The sequence below is a fragment of the Pinus tabuliformis genome, chromosome 5_2, assembly GCF_031772625.1.
Source record: "Pinus tabuliformis cultivar Carrire ecotype Pingquan chromosome 5_2, CPIR1, whole genome shotgun sequence".
Lineage (NCBI taxonomy): Eukaryota > Viridiplantae > Streptophyta > Pinopsida > Pinales > Pinaceae > Pinus > Pinus tabuliformis.
Window position 1 is genome coordinate 698,378,647 of NC_142306.1, and position 13,844 is coordinate 698,392,490.

Here is a 13,844-nt window from a genome sequence, read left to right on the forward strand (position 1 = left end):
CATAGGGTTTTAGCTTCAAGGGGATGTTTTTGTGGCTACTAGGTTTTTCTCAATCTTACACTAGACCCTGTCACAGTGCAAGATCTGTAGAATCAATTCTTGTGGTGAAAGGAAATGGTGAGTAGCTCAAAGATGGAGATCAATAAATTCAAGGGGCAAAGTTTTGAGTTTTGGAATCTCAAAATGGAAGATCTATTGTGGAAAATATTTGTGGATTACAGTGAATCCAAACATTACACCAACAACGATGTCTACAGAAGACTGGACCAAGTTGTATTGAAAGGTAAAAAACACAATATGGTTGTGTCTCTTAGATTTAGTATTACTAAATGTTTAAGAGAAGTTATAACTAAGGCATTATGGAACAAGTTAAGGAATTTGTATGAATCTGAGTCCCTGGTGAACAAATTGTTACTACATAAAAAGTTGTATAACCTGAGGATGGAAGACAAAGACTTGGTGGCAGAGCATTTAAATACATTCAATACTGTGGTAAGTCAACTATTATCTGTTGATACTCAAATTTCATATGAAGATAAGTATATACATTTTTTGTGTTCTTTACTAGACTCGTGGAATAGTTTGGTAGGTAGTAATGCAAGTACTTTAAGTTTTGATGATATTGTCTCATCCATGTTACTATAGGAGATGAGATGGAAAAATATGGAAGGTTAGAACACAAATTCTTGGTATATAAGAAGACGATTCCACAATATCAATAAAATAAAGTCGTCGGGTGGGATATCTAAATCTAGAGGAAGATCTAAATCTCTATGAAAATTCATAAATGTATGTTGAAGATGTGGAAAAGAAGGACATTACAAGAAAGATTATTAATCCAAATTTAATGAGAAAGGGAAGGGATTTGATGATGCTCCATTTAGGAAGAAAAAACCCCCTCAGATGAAGAAGGCAATGTGTACTTAGCTTGTGCAGTACACATGTAAATGATGAGGCATGGTTTGTCGACTCGACAACATCCTTTCGTATGACTCCTCATAGTGAATGGTTTTGTGAATGAGAAAGATATGATGGTGATGATGTTTTACTAAGAGATGAATCAATTGTCATAATTATAGGATGGAGAAAGGTCAAGCCGAAGCTCATGGGTGGAAGGATGGGTGCATACCCATAGGATGGTTTGAAGAACAATGATATTGATGATGATAAAAGATTCTGGTATATTGTGTGTTATTCTTACTATAATTCCCAACATTTTGGGTGAACACTTCAGCCATCTTTAGGGACATAAAGCTTTATGTCCCAAAATATGGGTGAAGTGTTCACCCAAAATGTCAAGCATTCCAGTAAGAATAACATGCAACATACCAAAAGCTGTTATCATTATCAATTTCGTGACTGTGGAAATCTCCATGTAGCAATGATATTTCTAAGAGGAGTTCGGATTGGGACTCTATATAAGTTGGTAAGAAACACTAATAGTGATGGGTGCAACAATTCCATTGTCCTTGAGAGTGGAGAAAAAGAAGGAAAAAGTCTTATAATCTCTGGAGAAAAAAATATGTTGTGGCATCAAAGACAGGGACATATTAGAGAGAAGGGCCTTCAAATACTACATGGTAATGGTACCATCTAAGGTATGTCTAATTTCTCCTTGGATTTTGATTTATGTGAACATTGCTTATATGGGAAGCATAATTGGGTAAGATTCTCCACTAGTGCTACAAGATTAAGGGGATATTACAATTTGTGCACAATGAATTGTTTGAACTTGTGTCAGTTCCATCATTGCATAAATTTGTGTACTATGCGTAATTCATGGATGATTTCTTGAGGAATACATAGACTATTTCATTAAGAACAAATCTAAAGTCTTTGAAAGATTCAAAGAGTTTAAGGCTCTTGTGGAAAATCAAATAGAGAAAAGAATTAAGGTGTTGAGGACAAATAATGGTGAAGAATTGTGTGGGAATAAATTCACAAAATTCTATAAGAAGTGTGGTATAGCAAGGCAAAAGACTCCTCCATCCACACCTTAACAGAATGGCATTGCAGAAAGGACGAATATGATGTTGATGGAGAAAAAAAACATTCTCGGTGGTGTTGGGTTAAGACAAGAATTTTGGGCAGAGGCAGTGGATACTACATGTTACTTGGTAAATAGATCACTCTCACCAGGGGGCGGCGACCAACATAGTTACTGATCAAACAAAAAAATTACCTAGTACCCTTTTTTTTGGAGTAGCCAAAAATCACTCAGTTTTGAAAGATGGTGATTCAGAATACACCTCTTTTTTTGGAACATATTTTTGGCACTTTAAATTTTTTTTATGTATAAGTATGAACGATTTTTTTAAATGTTATTGATTTTCATGTTGGTTTTGAAAAGTGTTGATGCAGCATCAACACACTTTTTTAAAGGGCTTAATTTTTACACTTTAAATTTTTTTATGTATCAAGTGTGAACATTTTTTTTTGTTAGTGATTTTCATCTTGATTTTGAAAAGTGTTGATAAACATCAATCTTTTTTGTTTAGAGGGGTTATTTTTTACACTTTAAATTTTCTAATGAATTAACTATGGATAATTTTTTTTAAATGTAGGTGATTTTCATGTTGGTAATAAAACATAAAAATGAAAATGAAAAAACATAACAAAAAAAATCAAATACAAAAATGAAAAAAATATGTTGTGTCATCAAAGACAGGGACATATTAGAGAGAAGGCTCTTCAAATACTACGTGGTAATGGTACCATCTAAGGTATGTCTAATTTCTCCCTGGATTTTGATTTATGTGAACATTGCTTATATGGGAAGCATAATTGTGTAATATTCTCCACTAGTGCTACAAGATTAGGGGGAATATTACAATTTGTGCACAATGAATTGTTTGAACCTCTGTCAATTCCATCACTGGGTAAATTTGTGTACTATGCGTAATTCATGGATGATTTCTCGAGGAATACATAGACTATTTCATTAAGAACAAATCTAAAGTCTTTGACAAATTCAAAGAGTTTAAAGCTCTTGTGGAAAATCAAATAGAGAAAAGAATTAAGGTGTTGAGGACAAATAATGGTGAAGAATTGTGTGGGAATAAATTCACAAAATTCTATAAGAAGTGTGGTATAGCAAGGCAAAAGACTCCTCCATCCACACCTTAACAGAATGGCATTGCAGAAAGGATGAATATGATGTTGATGGAGAAAAAAACCATTCTCGGTGGTGTTGGGTTAAGACAAGAATTTTGGGCAGACGCAGTGGATACTACATGTTACTTAGTAAATAGATCACTCTCACCAAGGGGCGGCGACCAACATAGTTACTGATCAAACAAGAAAATTACTTAGTACCATTTTTTTTGGAGTAGCCAAAAATCACTCGATTTTGAAAAATGGTGATTCAGAATACACCTCTTTTTTTGGAGCATATTTTTGGCACTTTAAAAAAAAAATTATGTATAAGTATGAACAATTTTTTTGAATGTTATTGATTTTCATGTTGGTTTTGAAAAGTGTTGATGCAGCATCAACACATTTTTTTAGAGGGCTTATTTTTTACACTTTAAATTTTTTTATGTATCAAGTGTGAACATTTTTTTTTGTTAGTGATTTTCATCTTGATTTTGAAAGGTATTGATAAGCATCAATCTTTTTTGTTTAGAGGGCTTATTTTTTACACTTTAAATTTTCTAATGAATTAATTGTGGATATTTTTTTTTTAATGTAGGTGATTTTCATGTTGGTAATAAAACATAAAAATGAAAATGAAAAAACATAACCAAAAAAATCAAACACAAAAATGAAAAAAATATGTTGTGTCATCAAAGACAGGGACATATTAGAGAGAAGGGTCTTCAAATACTACGTGGTAATGGTACCATCTAAGGTATGTCTAATTTCTCCTTGGATTTTGATTTATGTGAACATTGCTTATATGGGAAGCATAATTATGTAATATTCTCCACTAGTGCTACAAGATTAGGGGGAATATTACAATTTATGCACAATGAATTGTTTGAACCTCTGTCAGTTCCATCACTGGGTAAATTTGTGTACTATGCGTAATTCATGGATGATTTCTCAAGGAATACATAGACTATTTCATTAAGAACAAATCTGAAGTCTTTGACAAATTCAAAGAGTTTAAAGCTCTTGTGGAAAATCAAATATAGAAAAGAATTAAGGTATTGAGGACAAATAACGGTGAAGTATTTTGTGGGAATAAATTCACAAAATTCTATAAGAAGTGTGGTATAGCAAGGCAAAAGACTCCTCCATCCACACCTTAACAGAATAGCATGGCAGAAAGGATGAATATGATGTTGATGGAGAAAAAAACCATTCTCAGTGGTGTTGGGTTAAGACAAGAATTTTGGGCAGAGGCAGTGGATACTACATGTTACTTGATAAATAGATCACCCTCACCAGGGGGCGACGACCAACATAGTTACTGATCAAACAAGAAAATTATGTAATACCCTTTTTTTGGGGTAGCAAAAAATCACTCAATTTTGAAAAATGATGATTCAGAATACACCTTTTTTTTGGAGCATATTTTTGGCAGTTTAAATTTTCTTATGTATAAGTATGAACAATTTTTTTAAATGTTATTGATTTTCACGCCGATTTTGAAAAGTGTTGATGCAACATCAACACATTTTTTTAGAAGGCTTATTTTTTACACTTTAAATTTTTTTATGTATCAAGTGTGAATATTTTTTTGTTAGTGATTTTCATCTTGATTTTGAAAAGTGTTGATGAGCATCAACCTTTTTTGTTTAGAGAGCTTATTTTTTACACTTTAAATTTTCTAATGAATTAACTGTGGATAATTTTTTTTAAATGTTGGTGATTTTCATGTTGGTAATAAAACATAAAAATAAAAATGAAAAAACATGACAAAAAAAATCAAATACAAAAAAAAAAAATTAATAATAATAATAATAATAAATAAATAAATAGATAAAAATGAAAAATTTTCAAATATATATATATATAAAATTTAAAGAAAAACAAATCAAACCCCAAAAAAAAAATCTAAAACCATTTTTAAGTTTAAAAAACAAACAAAAAATAAAAACCTTATTAGAAAAAAAATTAAAATAATTAAAAAAAACAAAAATTGAGAAGAAAAAAATAAAAAATAAAAAAAACAATTAAAATAAAATATAAAAAAATATTTAAATTAAATAAACAAAATAAAAAATAAAAATTTAATAATTATTTTTTAAAATTAAAATTATAAAAAAATGTTAAAAAAAAATCAAAACAGTTAAAATTTAAAAAATAATAACAAAATTAAAATTAAAAGATATTTAAATTAAAAAGAAAAAAGAAAAAAAAAAACTCTGCCCCTTCTCCTCCCTCCGTCCGCCCCAACCCATCGCCTCGCTCACCCCCTCTCCATCCCCTCCCGACCTCCCTCGCTCCCCATCTGTTACAGGCTCACCCTAGCCCCCCTCCCCTCTCCACTCCACGCCACCCCTCACTCGCTCCCCACACCATCAAAGCATCAGACATTTTCTTTTGACTTCAACAATAACCCTAAGTAGGTTAGGGTTTCACACATAATCATTAACATACCCTTCAATTCGGGTTTCACAAACTAGCCTTTCTATGGTTCCACAAGAGTAATCAAAGGTACGAGGACGGTAAATTTATCTAATGATGAATCATCCAAACAAGAATCTTTAAGATTCAATAAAGCTAGACACAAAGATGTTAGTAATAGTTTATGAAGAATGAATATCATGAAAAGAGCAAAAACTTGTAGTTCAAAACATACCTCTTGTTTCTGAACAAACCTTGTAATTCCAATGCTTTGTCTTGTGAGGCCTTCTTCCTTGAGTATTTAGCAAGTTTTTCCTATCAACAAGGAAAATAAGAGTAGAAATGTGATTATTATTTAATGCAAACAAAATTGGATAAGTAAGGAAGACTAAGAATGAAAAAATAGTAATAAGATACTTATCTTTGGAGCTTGGTTAGGGTTCCCTCCATGCTTGAGGGATGCCTATAACCTTAAGAACAAATAGAATTGTTTTTCCAAAATATGTTAAACCCACAAACACTAAAAATAAAAAATGAAATAACTAAAGCTTAGATCAAAGGACTTAGTAGTGTAAGTCCTTTATATCCAGTTCTTTGGGCGTAATCTTCTTTGGAGATCCTTCTTCAGCAAAATCAGCTTTGCTTCTTTTCTTGTTCTTCATATTGTCAGGACAATCACTTCTATAGTGATCCATTTTATGGCATTGGTAGCATTCTATCTTGGACATATTAACCTTCCTTCTTGGCCCTCTTGACTTCTTGGAGTGTCCTTTCTTATGAGAAGCAGAATATGCATTTCAAACCTTTTCTTATCCATTGTTGGATATTAATGAGATTCTTATCTCTTCTTAGTTGCAAACATTCCACAATTTCTCAAAGGTATGAGCTTATTTCCAACTATTGAGACCTGAAGCAAAAGAACTCGAAGTAGGTGGTAATCCCAATAGTGCAGTGATTACTAACTCCTTTTCCAATACAATTTCATCTATGGAATGAAATTCATCTCTAATTCTAGATACCCTCACAAATAAAGAAGCCATAGTATCATCATTTGCCATTTTTGTATTTCTTAACTCATTCTTCAAACTTGCTACTTGACCGAGGTTCTTGATAGTGAATAATTTTGACAATGTTTCATACATTTCTTGAGCATGGTCTATATTGGAAATGTATGGGACAAGATTGCCCTTTATGCTTTCTATCATCAATGTCATGGCCAATATCTTTGACTCTCTATACTTCACCTTGTCTGCATCACTGGATTATTCACTAGGTTTCTTTACCTTTCCTTTGGCCAAATACAAGACCTTGTTCTTTTCAAGAATGAGCTCAATTCTCTTCTTCCAAGATCTGTATTTTGATGCTCCTTCCAATTTTTCTCTCTTTATTGTGTTAGACATTGTCCTTGAAGGTAGTGAGCTTATTTTACTATTAGATCTCCTTACATGATCCCTTGATAAATCCTTTAGATTCCTTCCAGTAGACACTCAAAAATGCATTTTTCCTCCTTTCACCTTAGCTCTAATACCATGTTAGAAAATTTGAAAGGTAGAAAGATTATCTTATATAGATAATTACTTGTGATTCTTTTATATTTATGCTTTCCTTTTATCTTTTAGTTCATCAAGAAATTACCAAAACAATAACACAAGGACAACAGATGTAGGCGGACAGCCAGGGAAAAACCCCTATCTAGGGGAAAACCTAGTCAACAATTCTTCCTTCAATAGTTTCTTCGGATAATCCAAGACTCTTGACCTAGACAAAGACTTACTCCACACCAAGTTAGCCCTCAATTCTACTTGCAGATGATAACCCTTTAATAACAACTTTGACCTAGCATCATCAACATGCAGTAGCAGCTTCAACCGAGTAGCAGTAGCAGCAACAACTTCCACTAGACTAGGAAAACTTCGATCTCCCTTGATACACCTCAAAAGTGAGTGAGCGTTGTCAAAAAATTTCGATCTTGCGGTCTTCGATCTTCCTCCAAAACCTCTCAGTCCTTTCTAGCTCTCCTTCTATCCCTTTTCCAACTTTACACTTTCTCAGCTTCCAACTTCAGATATTGAACTATGTGTGAGAGAATGAGATGCTCCAAATGAATTCAAACTGCCTTCTATATATAGCCTTCCAGTGAGGTCGAATTACCTATTTTGAGGTTGACTTGATCTTCTTGAGGCTAACTTGGTGTGGAGGAGACTAAATTCATTTTTGAATAAAAAATAATTATTTTTACATGATTCGAAAGCCCAAGAAGGGTCTTTTTTACTATACGTTGACTCTAATAACTCAGAATAAATCCTAGAAGTCCTCAGTGGGGACTTTGACCTAAAACATGTTGTCCCAAGCATGAAACCCATGCTTTAATAAGTCATAACAATAATAATGAGATTATTTTATTCATTCTTTTGATAAGTACATTTCATTGTGACTCCAATATATTTATGAAGATCGAACCTAGTTACAAATTTCAATAGACACACTGCTGAAAATGGTGCATAATATAATGGGGGACCCATGCTGGGAAACCCTATGTTGGGCCCCCTCTCCACCCCAAATTAACTTCGACAGACCAAGGGGGTCTGAGATCAACATAAAACATTGATATGAGCACCTTTCTATTGCACCATCCATAGGTGTCGACCTTTTAACGAGGGCCTCTATAACAATGGGTAGGCCCGCCCAACATAAACTTTCTTGTCAACTTTCGACACCTCTCAATTAAGAAATATATAACTCCAACAACATCGATGGGAGACGAGCGGTCCCGTTACTAAACAGATCTGACCAATGAAAACTTTCTGATCAATTGTTGTCACTGCTCTGCTCGGCCCAATAGAGCACATTAACTCAAACCTTATTTATTAACCAAAATTTCCAAAGGTCGAGATCCTGGTAGGGTCCACCTCAGTTCATGTCACACCAATGTAGTGCTCTAATGCATTCCTGCCCATCGCATACGGAAACTAACAAGTAACGAAAAATGGGTGGTGGGTGGTCTCCCAATGGGAAGGGTTCCCGCACTAGAACCTTAGCCAAACTAACCCTTTCATCTTAGATATTTCCCCTTTAAATTCTCAATGATCCAATATATAGAAGTAGGTGATGACCCAACCACATGGTTCCATGAACTGGAACTAGGATGGATTGCCCTGACTCTCCACCAGTGTGCCCATATCACATTCACAACATGTTAGAACTCACGATAGTGGGTAGTGGGAGACAAGGTTTCATTTCATAACCATGGTCGGATTGACCCAACTCCTGTCACTTCACCCAATACAAATTTAACCATATCTCTAGTGGCAAGTGATGTTCCATGCCATTTCTCTAAAAGTATGGTGGCCTGAAGGTTGAGAGCTCGATGGACCCACCCCGACACTTTTCGATGTCGGGTTCCATCAACCTGCTTCTTCGCTTGCCTCATTCTAAGGTTCCAAAGGCCTGAAGGTCGAGAGCCCAACTCTAGGGTGTTATGGTTTGAGTTCGTAGTCTTAGAATTCGAGTATCAATGAGTGGAAATGACGTGAGGGAAGATACTACTCGCCATTTGCAGAGATACTTTGTCCAAGGGCTAGAACCATGGCCCTCACAGTGACTTGCCATAGTCGACCATGAATAGGGGTTTGAGTTAGTAATTTTTCAGAATTTAAGAGAGAGGGCATAGTCTTAAAATCCAAGTCAACAAATGTTGCAAGTTGTATGAGAAGGCTCTATAGGCAATACAACTTTGTTGACCCTTTGTAGGCCAGTATACAAGTGCAAAGACATTCAATTGACCAATTAACTAATCATGAAAGATGCAAGGATGCATGTCTACTCAAGGGGGATTATGTTCCAATCATTAAACGATATATTATCTCTAAACATTCAACACCACATTTTTCATCCATAGCAACATGAGCGTATGTAAACCTACATTTTACCACATTTTTATGATCTAAGTAATTATTAGCACAACCGAGATGTTCATTTAGTTGTAAGACATGCAAGATATATGTAATTCATGTATAGGGAAACAAACTCCATAATCCAAGTATTCAAGGATGATAATATTGCGTGAGGAATTATAGATCCTCTAGTAAAACAACATAAGTCCGCAAAATGCATATCTTATTCCATTCCTTAAGCATACCAACCAAGTGAAAGAGGACATTAGACACTGTTAACATATCAACCATAAACACAATATTGGAAAGCACAACCCAGATTCATTAAATTTCATGGACATACAAGACATCATTCCAATCTTGAGTAAACAGTGGAGTTCACTATTCAGGCATTCATAAACTAAGTATCTCAACATTATCTAGACATTTATATAACGCTCGACATATGACATAATTTGTAATTTCCAAGCTCTACAACAGAATTAACAACACTAGATATTCATATGGCCATGGACATATCAAGAAGATGTCAACCACAGAAACAAAAATATTTAAGCATTCATTCATGAATCATATAGAAGCATATATTAGTTCGTTATCAGATTAAGCATAACTTATCATTCACAAATAAACTATACATAAATATTTATACTTATTTGAATGATTTAAATAAGCTAGAAACTGGAGGAGGGACTTCAACTCTCCATCCAATCATAAGTCAGTTACACTGCAATTTTTCTTGTAGTTGACCACCCTGGAGCCCGAACCAAAAAGTTTGAGGTGATGATTGTTCAAGGGAATTTTACACCAGGGGTTTGGTCATTCACCGAGCTTCATATAAACCACATAGACTTAGACAAGGAGTTGCATGGTCTCAAACACAATCACAGGGATTGACACCCAGTGTTATAGAGCACAAACTCCAAGTCACTAAGCACCAACTCCAAGTTATAAGCTTGATAATCAAATCTAGTGTTGCCCAGCCAGTTATACCCTTCCAGGCCTATGCAACCCCCATTCTAGGAAGTCTAACTGTCCAAGGGATTTCCTACACAGGGTTCCCCATTAACTACTCATCCTTTTGGGCCTAGGCAACCTCCATTCCTGATAGTCTACCTATCCAAGGGATTTCCCACATGGGTTAATAATTAGAGTCTTAGAACCAAGTATCATTTTGGCATGCTCTAATGTAATGTTCAAGGAGTCTTATGGCCAATTGATGGTCTAGCATGCTCAATTTCACTACTCACGGAGTCTTATAGTCAAGGTATTAGTTATGACTTGTCCCCATGAAATAAACAAAGTGTCACAGGGCTGCCATGTCCCCACAACATTCTTCCTCTTGAGCTCCATGCTCCATCATTTCACTTGTGTCACAACATTTAATTTCCATGAGATGTACTAAAAAATTCAACCCTTTTTTTTGTTTAATTTTTCAACTTTGCTTCATTCAAACGCCAAATCTCATAAGTGTGAAACTTGTAGTCATGTTGTTGGAATCCTTTATAGGCGGTGTTATTATGTCATGGTTCATTTTATCTCACATCCCATTCGAGCACTCTACTTGCAATCTGATTGTTAAATCAACCAAACCACTATTAGTATTCATACATATATTCATTTCATTTCAAAGATCCAAATCATCCCAAAGTGATCTCAGGATTATTGCACATATAACGATTCTATTAGTCCATCTGATTTCAATTAGATTGAAGTGAAAATATCGCAACATCATATGTACATCACATTTATTCCAAACATTTGATAATGTAGTCAAACATTTATTCTACCAGACCAACAAGTCAGAAATGAGAAATGCATATCTTAAATTCATAAGTGATTTAGTTCTCCATTTCATTTAGCATGTGTTACAAAGTCATTGTAATATTTTCGCACTAAAGGCTACTTGCCTTAATCGTACCCTTTCTAGGCATCGATGCAAATCATTCATTAATTTGAAATAACATATATCAAATTCAGCTGAAAAGAATTCTTACCAAATTCCTTCCCTTTACCTTTTAATCTTCGCTTACTGCTTGCCTTACTTGGTTGTCATTACCAACACTTTTAGCTAAAGTCTTTTTGCAAGAGTCCAGTTGGCCTTTAACATACCCGTTGTTGCAATATTGGTCCCTATAATGGTCCTAGCCTGACATTTTACCCATAACTCTATGCATTCAGTTGTTTGTAGGTTTGAATGAAACTTTATAAATATATTTTCATTATGTATCCAATTCAAGCATGTCTACATTCAAGATTCCAAACTTGTACATATTCATTTGAAAATCATGTGTCATACATGCACATATTCCATGTTATTCATATACTGTTAATTTTAGAGTCAACTTTCAGTTGCTATTGTTTTCATTTATCCACACAAAAATTGTCATAAGCATAAGTATAAGCACATTGATAATGGTAGTTAACAACAAGAGGTCATTCTTGCATACTTGCCCAATGGATCCTACGTGTAGCATGGAATCCATCAAATAACTTCTCTACATTACTCAAGAGACAAAACATAGCAAGTAGTATATCATTCACATAGTCATAATAGTTTTAAAAATCAAATCACTTATCTTCTTACTTTGATGGCACTCAACAAATGTCATTTCAAATGAAATGGCATCATTATATACTTTCTCATTTTCTCATTATTCACATATTCATAGAATGTCGAACATATATCAGCCAAGCACTATTTTAGTTAAGGAAACTTTCTTCTTATGCTATTTTCACAGTTGTCACTTTGATATCTATTTTGTTCTTGTGGACCCATCCAAGCCCCATTGGTTGGTCTATTATCATCATTTGCCCCCTATTGTGATTTATCGTATCCACAAAATTTAATCAGGGTCTTGAACTTTTAGTTGGGTTTTACTCAACTTCTCTCCATCAACTCCTTTCCTTCCCTTTCCCACAACCGAAAAACCAAACCAAGAGAAAATGAAGGAAAGAAAAATGAAAAGCAAAGAGAAACAACGACAACACATGATAGAAAACACAAAGCAGCATGGCCATGCTCAAAGTCAACAAAACAAAACAAAAACATGTAGCCAATGACACATGAAGAATTGAAAAACATTTCGATTCACAACACATCTAAACAAGAGCACTTAGCACATGCACAAGACTTTTATTAGTCTTCCCCAACAACTACAAGATCACAAAAATATTTATAAATGGTTCAAGAGGACTTTTCATTATTTTAGAAAGCTTGTGGGGATGCTCCCTCATCTCTCTTCCTCTTTGAGTTACTTCTTTCGGTATTGTTGGTTGCTAGTTCATGTGTTTGGAGTTTACATGAACTATTCTTTTGTTGTTGTTTGTTAGGGGACTCAAGAATTAGGTGTTCTTCTCTGCAAACTCTACTTGTCAATGACATTTTCTTCTTCCCAACCCTAGGAGGTTCCTCTCTGATCTTGTTAGCATGACACCCTTCCATATCTCAAGAGTTTGGTCCATGTTGCAATAGCCCTTGCATGTCAAACAGGTGTTATAGAAGCGTTGTGTTTAGCTTTGCTTATTCTTCTTTCTTTCTAATGAGCCTTTCATTCTCTGCTTTGTAACTCTCCAATTCATCTCTCAACATCATGGGGGTGTCAGGTCCATTAGGGGAACCTTCCTCTTCTTGCTTAGGATGGATTCGGTCCATCCTATACTACACCATCTTGTTGTCCATTCCTCAATTTATTGTTGCAAGTTGTATCCTCTTATGTTATCACACACAAATGGTTGTTAGTTATATCAAGCACGATGATATTAACTTGTTACCTTGTCATGCCAACACTAAGTATGTTGATTTGAAGCATGTTTCTCTGCTACTGTTAACACATCTAAAATCCATGTCAGTCACATATTCAAAGCGTGTTCATAACCATATCAATAGTAGGTTTGAAATCAACATTTTACCAAGGTTAGCAGCCACGGCATTTGTAAGTTTAAAGGTCAACATATATCTAAAACCCATGTTAGTCACATATTCCAAGAAATAAAAAGGGCATATCAGCAAGTTCGTAACCATACCAATAGTATGTTTGAAATCAACATGTTACCAAGGTTAGCAAACATGACATCTGTAAATTTAAAGGTCAACATATATATAAGAATAAATTTTAATCATTTGCGTGCGAGCCTCTTCAGGTCCAATGTTGAACCTAGATTTTATTCTAACTTTCTCTTTCAAGGCCCATCTAGTCCAAGCATTGAATTGCAGTAGAATACTCAACAATTATCAACAATGATGCATATTTTATTAATAAATGATTGAATGGATGGTTTATAGAGTGAGAAGCCCTTGCTTAAATACAACCCTAAGTGCCTCTTGGTGAATGGGCATGATCTTTGATCATGCTCTTTGCCTTAATTAAACTAATAGTTATAGGAATAATTTATTTTTATATAACATTGCCTTCCTCCCAAAAAGATGCGTTGTCC

General features: G+C 34.4%; 1 protein-coding gene and 1 long non-coding RNA gene across 3 annotated transcripts in view; one reads left to right on the forward strand and one right to left on the reverse strand.

The window, feature by feature from the left end:
• Positions 1–13,844, reverse strand: part of LOC149161050 (uncharacterized) — a 67,893-nt gene that overhangs the window by 14,101 nt on the left and 39,948 nt on the right. Inside the window, exon 6 of one of the 2 annotated variants that reach the window (XR_016261828.1) lies at positions 11,143–11,556. The exons of the other annotated variant lie outside the window; for it this stretch is intronic. This is a non-coding gene — a long non-coding RNA (uncharacterized LOC149161050). Of the gene's footprint in view, positions 1–11,142; positions 11,557–13,844 lie in introns of those variants that run through there. 2 annotated transcript variants of the gene reach the window in all.
• LOC149161051 (putative LRR receptor-like serine/threonine-protein kinase At1g53420) overlaps positions 1–13,844 on the forward strand; it is a 126,576-nt gene that overhangs the window by 3,728 nt on the left and 109,004 nt on the right. The window lies entirely within an intron of this gene.